Here is a 16,738-nt window from a genome sequence, read left to right as displayed (position 1 = left end):
CGAGGTCGAGGAAAATCCAGGTGTCAAGATAAAAGCGGCTCACACTGACCCCGCCCCTACTGTGTGTTGGGCCCTGTCTGATGACACGTTCCGATCCTTCTTGGCAATGACTCTGATTTGATCATCGCCCCCTTTCTACAGAGGCTGGGACTTGAGCACAGACCAGCCGGCTCCCGGTTCTGGAATCTCTGCTCTGCTCCCGTAAGCTGGTTCTCAGGACTGTCTTCAGTGTGAGTCCGTGGAGCTGAGTGTTGGGCTCTAGCTCTGGAGACCTGCATCCACCCCCAGGAGGAGGCCAGGCTGCCTCCTCACCTGGGGAACTAGTGTCTCTGATCAGGGCAGCGTCGCCATCTGTCTCCGCCATCACAGGCAGACACACTCTTGGCACATGCCCGCCGCGTTGGGTCAGTTTTCAGGGGACAGGATGCTTTCGTGAACTTGTCTCAAACTGTGCCAAGAATGTGGTGGACCCACTGGGCCTGATCAGGGAGGGTGTTAGAGGCACAGGGCCATGACTTTTCCTCCTTCGTCAGAGCCGGGGGGCACCTGAAATCAGCCCCACAGCCCAGGCCTGACTTCCTGCCTTCCTGGTCCTGGGACCAGAGCTCATTGATTCCAAAGAACGCATTTCATTTCGATTCCGGTACCAAAGCAGCTCCCTGTGCATCCTGAGGCCGAGTCCCTTCCTCTCTCTTTTCCAGCAAAATCTTGAGTAACAACTCTTTTGGATTATTCAGCTGGGCCCACAAAGAAGCTGCCTGTGTGGCCCCACTCATTTGTGTTCAGACAAGGAGAGCGCCAGAGCCTTCGGGAGGGTTCTGACAGGTTGCAGGTCTGCATCTGCTGTGTGTTCATTAGCTCCTGGGGGAAAGCTGACTAGTCACCACCATCTAACGTCAGATGTCAGGACAGGCCTGGGCAAGCAAGCGGCGTGGTGGGAGGCGTCCTTAGTCAGCTGGGAAGGGAAAGCCGCAGGGCTGTCTGACCTAAGTCAGGCGTGTGTCATGCTCGTCTTGTCCTCTGGCACCGTCTGCTTCTTCCGAAGGCCTTTTCTCAACCAGGTGCCGCATGTGGAGTGGACGGGAGGACAGCGCCGCTGGGCAGAGCTCGCAGCGGTCACTCTCCTGTCCCGCCTGCCGGCTTTCAAGTCCAGACGCAGGTGCCTGCCCCTCCCAGAGGGACTTTGCCAAATCTTGTGTAACATTTTAAAACAGCCACCAAAACGCCAGATACAAAATTTCCCGTGGAGATTGAGAAATGGCGATTTGGATGACGGCAGAATTCTGGAACTTGTGACAGATTTGCGTCCCAGGGGCCAGGAGGGGGAGGTAAAGGACCCAGGCCCCCGTCCCGGGTCAGGCAGAACCCCTTCTCACTTTTGTTTTAGGTATGGATTCAATAGGTATTGATTTAGGTATTGGAACTCCCATGTGCTGTGCATGTGGCCCTAAGAAGAAAAAAAAAGTCACCTCCAGAAGAGTTCTAATAATCCAGAGTTTAAAAAAATGGTGACATTAAGTCATGAATCACCTTCCAACATAGGAGGAAGCTTCTAGACTCTTCCAGTCCTGAAAGGCACCACCCAGCACTGCTTCAGAGTCAAGCCCAAGAGTAAACGGATGCTAATAGGTCAGATTTGTCTTGTCTTTTTTTCCCTCTGCTGGGCCTGTGAACCTCTGAACACAGAGCACCAGAGAGAAGCACCCTAACCCACTGAGGTGATGGCCTCCTTTGCAGTGAAACGTGAGGCCAGGGCTCCAGGCTGCTACTGTCTTAAGGGTTCCTGGAAGGCTTTGTGCTGTAACCTGGATGCCTGGCCAGTCTGCCTTGGCTGGTCTTTCCCTCGGGGTCCTGCTGCTACCAACGGACCCATAACGCTTCCTTCCACTGCCTCTTTGTCGACCTGCTGGGTGAGTGCCAAGCACGAGCTTCGAGAGCTTTGCGGGGTTCACTCACCCCCGGGCTGGAGCTTGGCAGTGGTGTAGGAAGACGCCGAGTCTGCACATCAGCGTAGTAGGGCAGAGTGATCTGGGAGCCATTGCACTTTTTTTCCCTTCATCAAACTCCTACTCACGGGGAAACTCTAAACCCAGTGATACGAAACCTTCTTGGAGTTGTGACACCCTATTGTCACTCATCTCATCTCATCAAACACCCACCCCTCTTAAAAAATGCCATGAGGCATGTATTTCTTTTTAAGATGAAGGTGAATTAAAATTGGAAAATTACCCAAGAATGTTCTAGCACTCCAGCAAAAAAAAAAAAAAGAGGTGTACCAGAGGAGTTTGGAAATCAGAACTAGGGTTGGTACTATACACAGGGAAGACGTTTGACCAGCGTGGAAGTCTTTGCTGCCGCCTCCTCTCAACCACAATTCCTTTCCTCTGTGAACATCCCTGCCCTGCATCCTTGGCCCCTCGCTGCCGTGTAACCCCCTTCATGGTAGCACCCACAGGACAGGGCCTCACTAATCCCCTCCCCACTGCCGGGAACCTGACATCTTCCTCTGTTCCTCTGGACACTTACCCAAATGCCAACAGATGCAGGTGGCCCTTGTAGGCTAGTTGTGGCTTTGGGAAAAAGCTAACAGCTTCTAAGTTCCCTTCCAGCAGAAAATCTTCGTAGGATTAACTGGTAAAAATGAAATCGTCCCGGGGCTATTTGTAACTTTTTTTTGGGCTGCACCTGTGGTATATGAAAGTTCCAGGCTAGATAGGGGTCGAATCAGAGCTGTAGCTGCTGGCCTACACCACAGCCACAGCAAAGCCAGCTGCATCTTCGACCTACACACACACATAGAGAACAGACTTGTGGTTGCCAAGGGGGGAGGGGGGAAAGGGATAGATTGGCAGTTTGGAATTAGCAGATGCAAAGTTTTTATAGAGAATGGATAACCAACAAGATCCTACTGTAGAGCACAGGGAACTATATTCAATATCCTGTGATAAACCATAATAGAAAATAATATTAAAAAGAACACATGCATTTGTATAGCTGAATCACTTCTCTGTACAGCAGAAATTAACATGACATTGTAAATCAATTATACTTCAATAAAATAAATTTTAAAAAATATGAGGAGAGGAGTTCCAGTTATGGCTCAGCGGAAGTGAATCTGACTAGCATCCATGAGGATGCAGGTTCAATCCCCGGCCTCGATCAGTGGGTTAAGGATTTGGCGTTGCTGTGGCTGTGGTGAAGGCTGGCAGCTGTAGCACCCATTGGACCCCTAGCCTGGGAACATCTATATGCCATGGATGTGGCCCTAAAAAGACAAAAAGAAGGAAAAACAAATGAGGAGTTCCCTGTGCAATGAACAGGTCCTTGCTGGTTATCTATTTTATATATGGAAGTGTTTATTTGTCAGTCCTAAACTCCTAATCTATCTCCCTTTCCACCTTTCTCCTTTGGTAATCATAAGTTTGTTTTCTATGTATGTGGGTCTATTTCTCTTTTGCATATAAGTTCATTTGTGTCTCTTTTTCTAAATTCTATAACTAAGTGGTATTGTGTGATATTTGTCTTTGTCTGAATACTTCACCTATTACAGGTACACCTCTTATGATCCAGGATTCCTACCTCCAGAAGTTCATTTTATGGAAACAATCAAACTGTTGTGCAGGGTTTTTCTTTTTTTTGTCTTTTTAGGGCCGTGCCTGCGGCGTATGGAGGTTCCCAGGCTAGGGGTCGAGTCAGAGCTGCAGCTGCCAGCCTATACCACAGCCACAGCAACGCTAGATCCAAGCCATGTCTGTGACCTATATCACAGCTCACAGCAATGTCAGATCCTTAACCCACTGAGAGAGACCAGGGATCGAACCTGCGTCCTCACGGATACTAGTCAGATTCTTTTCCACTGAGCCATCATGGGAATTCCTGTGGTGCAGTTTTGATCCCTGGCCGGGGGACTTCCACATGCTGCTAACATGGCCAAAAAAAAAAAAAAAAAAAAAAAATCAGATGTGATTATGTGCTTATCTATAAGAATACTCATCAACTTTATAATAGATTTTTTTGTGGGCTATACCCATGGCATGCATAAGTTCCCAGGCCAGGGATTGAAACTGAGCCACAGCAGTGACAACAGTGAATCCTTAACTGCTAGGCCACCAGGGAACTCCCTATAACAGAAAATTTTAAGGAAAAGTAAGTTTATATCATGCAGATCTGTGCTTACATCACAGCTTCCTAACTTGATGAACCTGGGCACATTCCTCAACTTGTTTAAGTCTCAGTTTTCTCATCTGTAAAACGGGCACAATAATACCTTCTCCCCACCATTTCCTGGGCAACTATCCGTGTTTCTGTACTTCCCTTGGCAACAAAACTCAAAAGAGTGGTTCTTTTGTTTTTGTTTCTTTTTTGTCCTTTGAGGGCCACACCCACGGCATATGGAGGTTCCCAGGCTAGGGGATCTAATCCGAACTGTAGCCGCCAACCTACACCACAGCCACAGCAACTCGGGATCCAAGCTGCCTCTGTGACCTACATCACAGCTCACGGCAACGCCGGATCCTTAACCCACTGAGCGAAGCCAGGGATTGAACCCTAAACCTCATGGTTCCTAATCGGATTTGTTAATCACTGAGCCATGATGGGAACTCCAAAAGTGGCTCTTTTGAAATCTCCTTCTGCTCTCTCTTTGAAATCCACCTCGGCCAGTTTCTTGCCCTCATTGGTTCCGGTGAAACTGATGTGGTCAAGGTCACCAAAAAGGTCACCAACACTGAATAAATTCAGGGACAATCCTTAGCTCTTCCCCTTCTGGCGTAATTCAGACACATGGGGCCCTCCTTTTTCACATACCTTTTCACTTGCCACTGAAAACTGTCTTAGAAAACTAGTTAGGGAGGTCCCATTGTGGCTCAGTGGTTAATGAATCTGGCAAGGAACCATGAGGTTGGAGGTTCGATCCCTGACCTCATTCAGTGGGTTAAGGATCCGGCATTGCCTTGAGCTGTGGTGTAGATCACAGATGCAGCTTAGATCTGGCCTTGCTGTGGCTGTGGTGTAGGCCGGTGGCTACAGCTCCAATTAGACCCTGAGCCTGGGAACCTCCATATGCTTCGGGAGCGGTCCTAGAAAAGGCAAAAAAGACAAAAAAAAAAAAAAAAAAGAAGACTAGTTAGTAACACAATCTGTACTGCTATATGAGAAAAGCTGTTTACAAAATATTTTCTATTTAAAACAATAGGTACAATCTGATTTTGTAAATCTATGTGAGCATAGAAAAATGTTCAAAAAATGGCAGCTGTGACAGTCCACGTTTCTCTCTTAGGGTCCCAGCCCTTTTCTTATACACAGAGTAAGCTACACATCAAAGTTACAACGCATTTACCATCTATGTGTCACCCAGTTAATGCAAATATTCCCAGTCGGCTGTTTCTTCATTTGCATAGAGGTTTAAATTTTAAAACAGTCAAATCTGTTCATCATTTGCTCATTGAAAGCTCCTCTTGCTTGAAAGCCATGAAAATTGTCATTCCTGCACAGACCTAATAAATATTATAGTTTCTGCTAATTTTTGGTTAAAATTTTTTTTTCTTTTTAGGGCTGCACCCGTGGCACGTGGGGCTTCCCGGGCTGGGGATCAAATCAGAGCTGCAGCTGCTGGCACACACCACAGCCACAGCAACTCCAGATCTGAGCTGCGTCGGCAACCTACACCACAGCTCGTGGCAACATCGGGGCCACTGATCGATGCCAGGGATTGAACCCGCATCCTCACAGACACTAGTCAGTTCGTTACCACTAAGCCACAACGGGAACTCCCTCTGTTAAAAAAAAATGTAATTGCTGTTCCTCACAAATTGGCCGGTTGGTTTCCTCAAGGGGTGATGCCAATGCAAAGGCTCAGAGTTGGTCTCCACTGGTGGCAAGTTGGATGTGCAGCACAGTAGCCGGACCAGCCTTGGCAAGGGGAGCCTGCGCCTGGGCTCATGCCTCTGTCCCTCCCAATGTGGGTGCTCTACTCATGCACCCAGTGCGCTGGCACATACGACAGAGGTGGGTGGACTTCAACCGCCGTGTCCTTTTTGCCGACCCATTTGTTCCATACTTGTTCTCTGTTGAGTACTGTCTCCCGGGCATTAACGTGGGAGTTCCCGTTGTGGCACAGCAGAAACGAATCCGACTAGTAACCGTGAGGTTGTGGGTTTGATCTCTGGCCTCACTCAGTGGGTTAAGGATCCAGCGTTGCTGTGAGCTGTGGTGTAGGTGGCAGACGTGGCTCAGACCTGGCATTGCTGTGGCTGTGTCTGTGGTGTAGGCCGGCAGCTACAGCTCTGACACAACCCCTAGCCTGCAGCTCCGACGCAACCCCTAGCCTGGGAAACTCCATGTGCCCCTGGTGCAGCCCCCCTCCCCCAAAAAAAGCAAAAACCAAAAAACATGGAAGCCATAACCTTTACACCCCATGCCTTTCCAAATGTCCATCCAAGTGCCTTCCCCTCAAACTCCTTGTCCTAGTCTTGGAATCTTTCTCTTTCAAGGCCACTGACCAAGCCATTCACCACTGCCCAGTAGCCCTTCTTTATTCTAAAACCCAAGCCACTTCACACAAATTGGGTGACAGATTCAGTGCCTGAAGTTTCACCCATTGAGACGATTTCTGCTTCCAGAAATCAGGGGTGTCCTTCGAGGTCACCCCTGAATGATACTGCAGCACAGCCACCATCTACCTTCAGCTGGCCACACATAGCACAACAACTCATCCACAAAGCTCCCTAAGGATTCCCCTCTTCTGTTAGCCTGTCATCACCGTTACCTGGGGACCCACAAGGAGCCATAGCAGTGAGCTGAGGGAGAGGGGCTGGTGCAACAGTGGGGGTGGCACGTGTGTCTGGACCACCGGCTTGTGTAATCACTTATCCCCATCAGTCCTGCTCGTGGTCCATCCTGGATGTCACATTTCCATCTTAGGATGATCTCATTCTGGGACGGCCTGACCCTGTGATTCCAGCAGCTCTGAGAGCCCAGCTCATGCTGAGCAGTTCTGGCTGCCTGGTCACTTGTTTTGCCAGGGTCAGTTGTTTCATCTCTATTAGGGCCTAATAGCATGCCAGGAGCTTTCCAGAAAGGTGCTCAGTTCTCCACTGCAGATGGCATGGCCTTGCTCCAGAACCCTGGGGATCTGTGATTCTCCCACTGGGACTGGTCATAAATGCCCCGGGATGTCTTTTTCTACCACTGATGCCTCTAGGACAGGAGGGTCTGCCAGATCGTGTGGCCCGAGCAACAGGACGCTTGCACTGCAGCCTGGACGTTCTCTGCCAAGCCTGTTCCTGTTCTTGGCCCCGCTTATAGTTGTCAGGCTCTCATGTCACCTGGGATATGGGTTGAAGGGACATTCCCATGTTTGGAATATGCTTCCTGTAAAACTCAGGGGCAGGGGTGAATGAGACCTCAAAGAAACTTACAGGTAAAGGATTTCCTTCTTTGTTGTGGGAAATGAAAAAGCCAATAATGTAGCCTTCACTTTGGGGGGGGAAGGTCTCAGCATGCCCCCGACCACTAGACCCCTAAAAATGTTACTGACATATGAGACTTCAGAATCTTCTCTCTCTCTCTCTTTTTTTTTTTTTTTTTTTGGTCATTTTAGGGTCACAGACTTTCCACATGGAAGTTCCCAGGCTAGGAGTCCACTCGAAGCTGTAGCTGCTGGCCTACACCACAGTCACAGCAACACTGGATCCTTAACCCACCGAGCAAGGCCAGGGATGGAACCTGCGTCCTCGTGATGCAGTCAGATTCATTTCCGCTGAGCCACAATGGGAATCCCAGACTTCGGAATCTTCATGAGGTTTTCCTCCCACTTTCTGGAATGCATGTGTTAAGAAGGTCTCTAACGCATCCATCACTTCTTGCTCAGCTCGGCGGATTAACCTGATGTCATCAATATCCAGCCAGGCCAGGTATCTCAGGACTACGTTATGCCAAGAGTGGGAGAATTAACGTAGTCCCGGGGCAAGACTGGGAGCATATATGCTGTCCCTTCCAAGTGAGTCAGCTCTTCTGATCCTCTTTCTGGTGGGGATAGAAATAAGTGCACTCAGTGGTTCACTGGCGGCATAGCTACCTGAAGCTACGTGCTCAGTTTGCTCTAGCAAAGACACCACATCTGGCACAGCAGCTGCTGATGGGGCGGCTGCTTCATGGACTCCAGTAGTCTGCTGCCATCCTCCAGGATCTGTCTGGCTTTTGCAGCGTGCAGACTAATGAGTAAATGGAGGCATGACAGGGACTACCAGCCCTATACCCCTTGGGATTCTGAAATTTCTTTCTTTTTTTTTTTTTTGGCTGTGCCCATGGCATGCAAAAGTTCCTGGGCCAGGGATGGAACCCGCACCACAGTGGTAACCAGAGCCACAGCTGTGACAGCACCGGATCTGTAACCTGTGGAGCCACCAGGGAACTCCTAATTACTTTTGTCATTACTTAGTATAAATGGCTGTCACCCTCCCTGGGCTGTGCCATTGGTTTTGGTTCACTGTCTTGGCCCATGGATGCAGGAGTGATGCGAGAAAGGGAGTTTCAAAAGGCTATTCCACTAAATAGCTTTTATTCCACAGGCCGAGAAACCAAGATATGTTCATTCTAATTATACATTCCGGGTCTGGGGAAATGACCCCTGATGGGCCCTGGAACCCAGTGGACCAGCCCATGGACCAGCCTCCACTTACTAACTGGACCCCATACACACCTACTCTAACAGGAATCTCAGGATGATACTTCAGGTATCAGGGTCTCAGCTTGGACCTTGTGCCCAATAGTCCTGGAAAGAATATTCCCTTTTCCCAGTATGTGACTATCCAAACAAATAGCCACAGCTCCCCTAGGGCAAAACTTGGCAAATGCCTACCATGTACCACATCATGGTGTCACAGGGTACTGCCTACTGCGGACCTGGCCTCGCTTTCAATCCATGAGTTCTAGGTCTGAAAGTAAGTTCTTTTTCAGAAATTGAGCAAGGAATCATGGTTTTTTTTTTTTTTTTCCTTGATGTGTGATCTCAGTTCCCAGACCAGGGAATAAACCTGGGCTGCCGTGATGAAAACACTGAATCCTAGCCACTAGACCACCAGGGAACTCCTGACCATGGCTTTTTTACTGAGACTGCTCTCCATGGGTTACTGGTCATCAGAATGAGCAAAACACTTTATTTTTATTTTTTGTCTTTTTAGGGCTGCACCCAAGACATACAGAAGTTCCCAGGCTAAGGGTTGAATCGGCCTACACCACAGCCACGGCAGCCCAAGATATGAGCTGCATCTGCAACCTACACGGCAGTTCCCGGCAATGCTGGATCCTTAACCCACTGAGCGAGCTGCAGTAATCGAACCTGCGTCCTCATGGATACTAGTCAGATTCGTTTCCGCTGAGCCACGAAGGGAACTCTGAGCAGAACACTTTCGTGCAATTAGTTTTGCTGAGTTCTGTTAACCGTCTCCACAACCCTCTGGGGCCCAGGGTCCCTGGGGCAGCCACTCCAACCTTGCTGCTTATTAGGATAATTGCATCCATCTGGCTCCCAAGGGGTGACCTCCACATCTGGTCCCTGTGGCTTCAGCATCCTATCCTCCGCAGTATCCTTAGTGAGCCTGGTTCAGGGACAGCATCTCCTAGCATTAGCCCTGGCCTTGGACTCTTAGTGACACTGGTGACCTTCTCACACTCTCCGATACTCTTCCTACACTTTGAGGTATCTTCCAGGCCTTCCTATAGGACGTAGCCACCTAGCAGATTTTTATCCCCTTCTTCCATCAGGTACCATGACTATGCTGGCGTTTCTATGTCATTTAGCGAGGGCCATCATTTTGCTCATCCTCAAAGCATGTTCCCACGCTCAGCCTGGAATCTTGCCAGGGCATTACATCTGACGTCTTGAAAGACTGCTCCCAAACGGATCATCTTGCTCTTTTCCAGCTTTATGAGTTGCCCCTGTGGATCCCAGGCCTTCGGCACGCAGTCCCCAGTGTACCCTCTCGGCGGCGCCTGGTGTATGCTGGTGGGTTCGGCAGATTCTCTGGAGTAGGAGCTCTTCCTTATGAGGCTCAGCTTGGCTCCTGCCAGGTTATGTCGTGACCCTAACTCAGGCCTTGGCCTCATGGTCAGGAGGGCAGATGGTGACAGAGTCTCCAGGAGATGTGAGACGTTCTGCAGAGGAGGGTCCCTTTACCCTCTCTAAGCAAGGGAGCAGTGCCAGCCCTTCAGCGGGAGTGCTGGGTCTCCTCTGCTGGCTCAGAGGGTTCAAGTAACCTGGAAATTCAAGGTTATGTCAATTCGGATACTCACATTCCATGTGTCGAGGCTCCATTCCTTCCCAGTCAGGGCTCTGTCCTGTCTAGGTTGTGACGTTGACCCTTTTAGGTGCTCCGCTCCCCTCTCTCTTTTTTTCATTTTGGCCGCACGCATGTGCAATTCCTCAGCCAGGGACTTAACCCAAGCCTCAGCAGCGACCCGAGCTGCTGCTGTGACAATGCCAGGCTCTTCACCTGTTGAGTCAGCATGGAACTTCTGCTCTGCTACTCTTGTGATTAAGTCTGGGACCTGCTCCTCCACCTCTGCTGTCCTCCAGGCACAGGCAGGCACCTCCCTGCAGGCCCCCAAGGAGGCCCTCTGACTTTCTCGCCAGCTCTGAAGTTGCTGATTAATCCTCTGTATTTCAGACTGTTAACTCTTCTCTTTTTTTTTTTTTTTTTTTTTTTGCTTTTTAGGGCCACACCCACAGCATATGAAGTTCTCAGGTTACAGGTGGAATCAGAGCTGTAGCCAACGGCCTATGTCACAGCCACAGCAATGCCAGATCTGAGCTGTGTCTGCCACCTATACCACAGCTCAGAGCAACGGAGTTCCCGTCATGGCTCAGCAGGTTGGGAACCCGACTAGTATCCAGGAGGATACAAGTTTGATCCCTGGCCTCGCTCAGTGGGTTAGGGATCTGCTGTGGTGCAGTTTACGTCTGTGGCTCAGATCTGGCGTTGCTGTGGCTGTGGCGTAGGCTGGCAGCTGGAGCTCCGATTCAAGCCCCAGTCTGGGAACCTCCATATGCTTTGGGAGCAGCTGTAAAAAAAAAAAAAAAAAAAAAAAGAAGGAAAAAACAAAGAACAAGGAAATAAATAGCAAGATCACTGGGGTATTGTGAGTGTTAAACTGAGTTGGTGAATGTGAGGCATTTAAACAGACCAGACCCACAGTAACCACCGTGTTACCTATTATTATAGAATTTAGACTCTTAGACCAACGTGGTAATGGTGATTATCTCTGACTAGTGGGATTATGGATAATTTTGATTTTTTTCTTTGGAATTTTGTATACTTCCCAAATTTTCAGTGGTGAGCACATTTAATTCTGCAATCAGGAAAAAATGGTGAATTATTAAACTGAAAGAAAATTCAGTTGGGATTTTCTGTATGGTAAAGAGCATGAAAATTTCTAATGGACATGATCTCTCTGGAACAAAAAGAACAATTGATGTGACAATAAGTTTCAAATGGCCCTTTCTTAAGCTTGACCTCAAAGTTTTTGAGTATTTAGGACCGTGTCTGTCAAAGAGCAAGCACTCAGTAAATATTTGTTTGAAGATAAACAGAGAAGAACAGAGAAGGAGATTGTATTCTGAGGGTTAGGAGGTATCCATGCTACTGCTGAAAGCAGACTGAGGAGTTTTTTTTAAATGCACTGTTCTGGTCTCAATTTTCCCATCTGTCAAGTAGGTAATAAATACCTATGGCCCTCTCTGATCTGTTAGTGACCTCAAGAAATTACTTCAAGAAGAAATGACTTCAGTGTTACCCGCATCAAAATCCCAGCTGCCTTGTTTGCAGAAATTGGCAAGCTGAGGAGTTCCCATTGCGACTCAGCAGGTTAAGAACCTGACACAGTCTGCATAAGGATTCAGGTTTGATCCCTGGCCTCGCTCAGTGGGTTAAGGATCCAGCATTGCCATGAGCTGCTCAGATGCAGCTCAGATCCGGCATTGCTGTGGCTGTCAGCTGTAGCTCTGACTCAACCCTTACCTGGGAACGTCCATAAATACCATGGGTTCGGCCCTAAGAAGACAAAAAGCAAGAAAAGGAAAAGAAAAAAAGAAAGTGTTCTAAAATTAGGTAGTGGTGATGGTTGCAAAATTCTGTGAATATACTAAACCCCCTGAATTGTATGCTTTTTTTTAAATCTTTTTATGGCCACGACCTCGGCATATGGAGGTTCCCAGGCTAGGGGTCAAATCAGAGCTGTAGCTGCTGGCCTACACCAGAGCCACAGCAACGCAGGATCCAAGCCTCATCTGTGACCTACAACACAGCTCACAGCAACTCCAGATCCTTAACCCAATAAGCAAGGTCAGGGATCAAACCTGCGTCCTCATGGATGCTAGTCTGATTCGTTTCCACTGAGCCATGATGGGAATTCCTGAGCTGTACACTTTAAAAGGGTGAATTTTATAGTGTATGAATTACATTTTAAGTAAGGCTTCTTCTTTTTTTTTTTTTTTTAGGTAAATGACTTAAGGATCTATCTCTTGAACTTGAGAATTGGAGGCTGGTCGAGGGCCAAGCTTCAGGGGGCTGGTGCTCCCTGCAGGGTCACAGGGGAGCCCAAAGCCTCTCCTTCCTACTTGTGGTGCAGGTACGCACATGCCTATTCCCTGCAGGACCCCCGGGCTCTGTGCCCTCCGTCTGGTGGCTAAATGGCTCTCAGAGCCTGTGACCTACACCACAGCTCACGGCAACGCCAGATTCTTAACCCACTGAGTGAGGCCAGGGATCGTACCTGTGTTCTCATGGATACTAGTTGAGTTTGTTACCACTGAGCCAAGATGGGAACTCAGATTGAGTTTTTTGGTTTGTTTGTTTGTTTGTTTGAAGATGGATGCCGAGTTCCTGTTGAGACTCAGCAGTAATGAACCCGACTAATATCCACGAGAATGCGGGTTCGATCCCTGGCCCAGCTTAGCAGGTTAAGGATCCGGTGTTGCCATGATCTGTGGTGTAGATGGCAGACACAGCTTGGATCCTGCATTGCTGTGGCCGTGGTATAGGCTGGTGGTTGCAGCTCTGATTCGACCCCTAGCCTGGGAACCTCCATATGTTGCCAGTGCAGCCCTAAAAAAAAAAAAAAATGGAATAAAATGAAATAAAAAGACAGATTCCTGAGGTTCACCCCGCTGAAATTCTAAGTCAGTAGGTCCAGGGTGGGCCTGGAATGCTTGACACTCCCCCAGGGGACTGTGATGAGCAGCCCGACCTGGGAACCTTTGATCCGGTTCCCCTCCCTCCCACTCGGTGCCTCCACATCCCTGCCAAGGGGTTGACTCAGCTTTTCCAAGGCGCTTTTTCCCTGACTCGCCTCCCAGTGAGGTGCTCCACCCAAGGGCTTTGAAATGCTGTGCTCATCTCCTCCCCCGTCTTAGTGGGAATCATGAATTGTCACTGCCTGTTTAAATGGCTCACTCCCCCACTAGACTACAAGCTCTTTGAAGAAGGTGACTGTGTCTTGTTTAATGTTTTACCCCCAATGCCTGACTCATAGTAAAGACTCAATGCATTTATTGAATGAATGAATGAATGAACGAACACCACCAGAAATCTACTGACATAACCATTACCCCCGGTGTCATGATTGTGCTCGTAGAGCAATTGGTGCAAAGAACTTGGCAGTGACAATATTTATTTGGCTACTATGTATAGGGAATTTGAATTGGACACCTGTATCAGTTCTGAAGATGTGACTGGAAGCCAGCTGCCCTGGGGAGAAAACTCTTACAAGAGCATCATTTAGAAAGAAGAACTATTTACTGGAAGGGTTTGCTATCTCTCTAGGACCAAACATGAGGTTTGAACTAGACTCTGTTGTCTCTGAGGGCCAGAGAAAAGGAGCTGATTATTTCTCAACCTGAGAGGACTTAGATTCACTCATTCATTCAGCCAACAGCAGAGTCACACTTTCAGCGCCTGAAACTTAAACAATTTTGGAAGCCTTTTTTAAGAAACATCTTCTGGGGGTTTCTGTTATGGTTCAGTGGTAATGAATCTGGTTAGTATCCATGAGGATGGGGGTTCGATCCCTGGCCTTGCTCAGTGGGTTAAGGAGCCAGTGTTGCCATGAGCTGCAGCATAGGTTGCAGATACGTCTTGGATCTGGCGTTGCTGTGGCTGTGGTGTAGGCCAGCAGCTGCAGCTCCAATTCAACCCCTAGCCTGGGAATTTCCATATGCCGCAGGTGTGCCCCCCCTCCAAAAAAAATCTAAACCCCCGGCTTTGGAGGACAGGGAAAAGGGATGTGGGGTGACCAAAAAAGAAAAAAAAAATCTGTGGAATAAATAAATGAATGATGAAATGAATGAAACATTTGAGAACTCAAAACTCTTATGCTAACGGAGATTTGGTACATCAAAATGAAATTCAATACAGATTACAAAGTTGCTTCAAAAGCCAGTGAAAAATTATAAGGACGGTAATGACGTGGACGTTGCACCACAGTTTTCCAGGACCCAGCAGGACTGCTGTTCTGACATGTGTTAACATTGGCAGGTAACCAGAGATTCCTGCCCCTTTCTGGAACTACGCTGGCATATCAGCCAGAACACCTCCAAGGTAGGTCCTCCCTTGGGTCTGAAAGGTGAAAACAGGGAGAGACAAGTGAGAACCAGTCCCCAGGCCGGTGTGGCTGCCGCCTCTGCTGCTCCCTGGCTGCCAAAAGCAGCTGGAGATGTGGCGCTGTCAGCTGCTCACCTGTCTCACGGTCACAACAGCGGGCAACCCCTCCCTCCCCTCTGGCCCTTCCACTGCCCCGCCCCACCCCCCAATTCCCAGAGCTGGAAGACAATGCCCTCGGTTTTCTTTCACCAAATCGGTGAGGTTTCACCAAGTCTGTCTTCTCCTCTTCCACTCTTTTTCCTTTTTTTCTTCTTTTTTTTAGAGCCGCATCCGTGGCTGATGAAAGTTCCCAGGCTAGGGGTCGAATTGGAGCTGCAGCTGCCGGCCTATACCACAGCCACAGCAATGCCAGACCCAGGCAGGATCTTTGACCTACACCAGAGCTCATGGCAATGCTGGATCCTTAACCCACTGAGCGAGGCCAGGGATCAAACCTTCATATTCATGCATACTAGTCGTGTTCATTACCATTGAGTCACAAGGGGAACTCCATCCACTTCCATTCCTAATGAGACTGAAGTTCCAGCTCCACCACTTACTAACTCAGAGTTGCTGAGTAACCTTTTTAAGCATCTCTTTGCTGATATCTCAGCAACAGCTCCAAACACTCTTCCCACTACTATCAAGCCCAGTCTCTGGGATAGAAGTGGGAAGACGTGGGATGTCCTTCCTTAGCAAGGAACCTAGATTATCTCCTTTTTAAAAGAGTCAAGTCTAGGAGTTCCCACTGCGGCTCAGAGGTAACGAACCCAACTAGAATCCATGAGGATGTGGGTTTGATCCCTGGCCTCACCCAGTGGGTTAAAGGATCTGGCGTTGCCCTGAGCTGTGGTGTAGGTGGCAGACATGGCTCTGGCATTGCTGTGGCTGTGGTGTAGGCTGGCAGCTGCAGCTCTGATATAACCCCCAGCCTGGGAACTTTCATGTGCCATAAAAAGACAGAAAAAGGAGTTCCTGTCGTGGCGCAGTGGTTAACGAATCCGACTAGGAACCATGAGGTTGCGGGTTCGGTCCCTGCCCTTGCTCAGTGGGTTAAGGGTCCGGCGTTGCTGTGAGCTGTGGTATAGGTCGCAGATGCGGCTCGGATCCCGCGTTGCTGTGGCTCTGGCGTAGGCCTGTGGCTACAGCTCTGATTGGACCCCTAGCCTGGGAACCTCCATATGCCGCGGGAACGGCCCAAGAAATAGCAAAAAGACAAAAAAAGAAAAAAGATACCTGCACTCCCATATTCACCACAGCATTATTTACAATGGCCAAGATATGGGAACAACCAAAGTGTCCAGCAATGGACGAATGGATAAAGAAGCTGTGATGTGTATAACAATGGAATATCAGCCATAAAGTGGCATGAAAACTTGACAATTAGGGACAACATGAATGGACCTTGAGGGCATTATGCTAAGTGAAATGAATCAGCAAAAGGCAAATACTATATGCTCTCCCTTTTTTTTTTTTTTTTCCTTTTTCCAGGGCTGCACCTGTGGCTTATGGAGGTTCCTAGGGTAGGGGTCTAATCAGAGCTGTAGCTGCCGACTTACACCACAGCCACAGCAACTTGGGATCCGAGCCACATCTGTGACCTACACTACAGCTCACAGCAATGCCGGATCTTCAACCCACTGATCGAGGCCAGGGATCAAACCCACAACCTCATGGTTCCTAGTCGGATTCGTTAGCCACTGAGCCACAACGGGAATTCCCCTCTCCCTTATATATGGAATTAGATGTAACCTATAAGTTGTATTTTACACTAAAGCCTTCAACTAAGAGAATGCAGCCTTCGTGATAGATAAGAGTTCTACCCTGAGTTGGAGGAGAATATTAGAATAAAAAATATACACTCATCCCTTCCTCTCTGACTGTTTGGTTTGCAAGCTTTTCTATATAGGAAGCATGCATGAATATGCCAGCCCTGCTGTGCAAATATTTTCCTTGCTATGAGGTCAGAGCTGGGTCTCCGGCCTGCCTCAGGCACACACAACCTCACACACTCCCAGCAGGCAGTTTGTTCTCAGTGTTTGATATCAATCTCTGTTCAGTATGCTTTTATATCCCGTGTTATTTTAATCCAAACCATGTTT

The sequence above is a fragment of the Sus scrofa genome, chromosome 10 (genome assembly GCF_054392235.1).
Source record: "Sus scrofa isolate SSC_HxYL_T2T_F1_AM1 chromosome 10, Sscrofa_HxYL_maternal_Yorkshire_Landrace_v2.0, whole genome shotgun sequence".
Classification (NCBI taxonomy): domain Eukaryota; kingdom Metazoa; phylum Chordata; class Mammalia; order Artiodactyla; family Suidae; genus Sus; species Sus scrofa.
The sequence above is the reverse complement of the archived record's forward strand: the minus strand, read 5'-3'. Positions refer to the sequence as shown.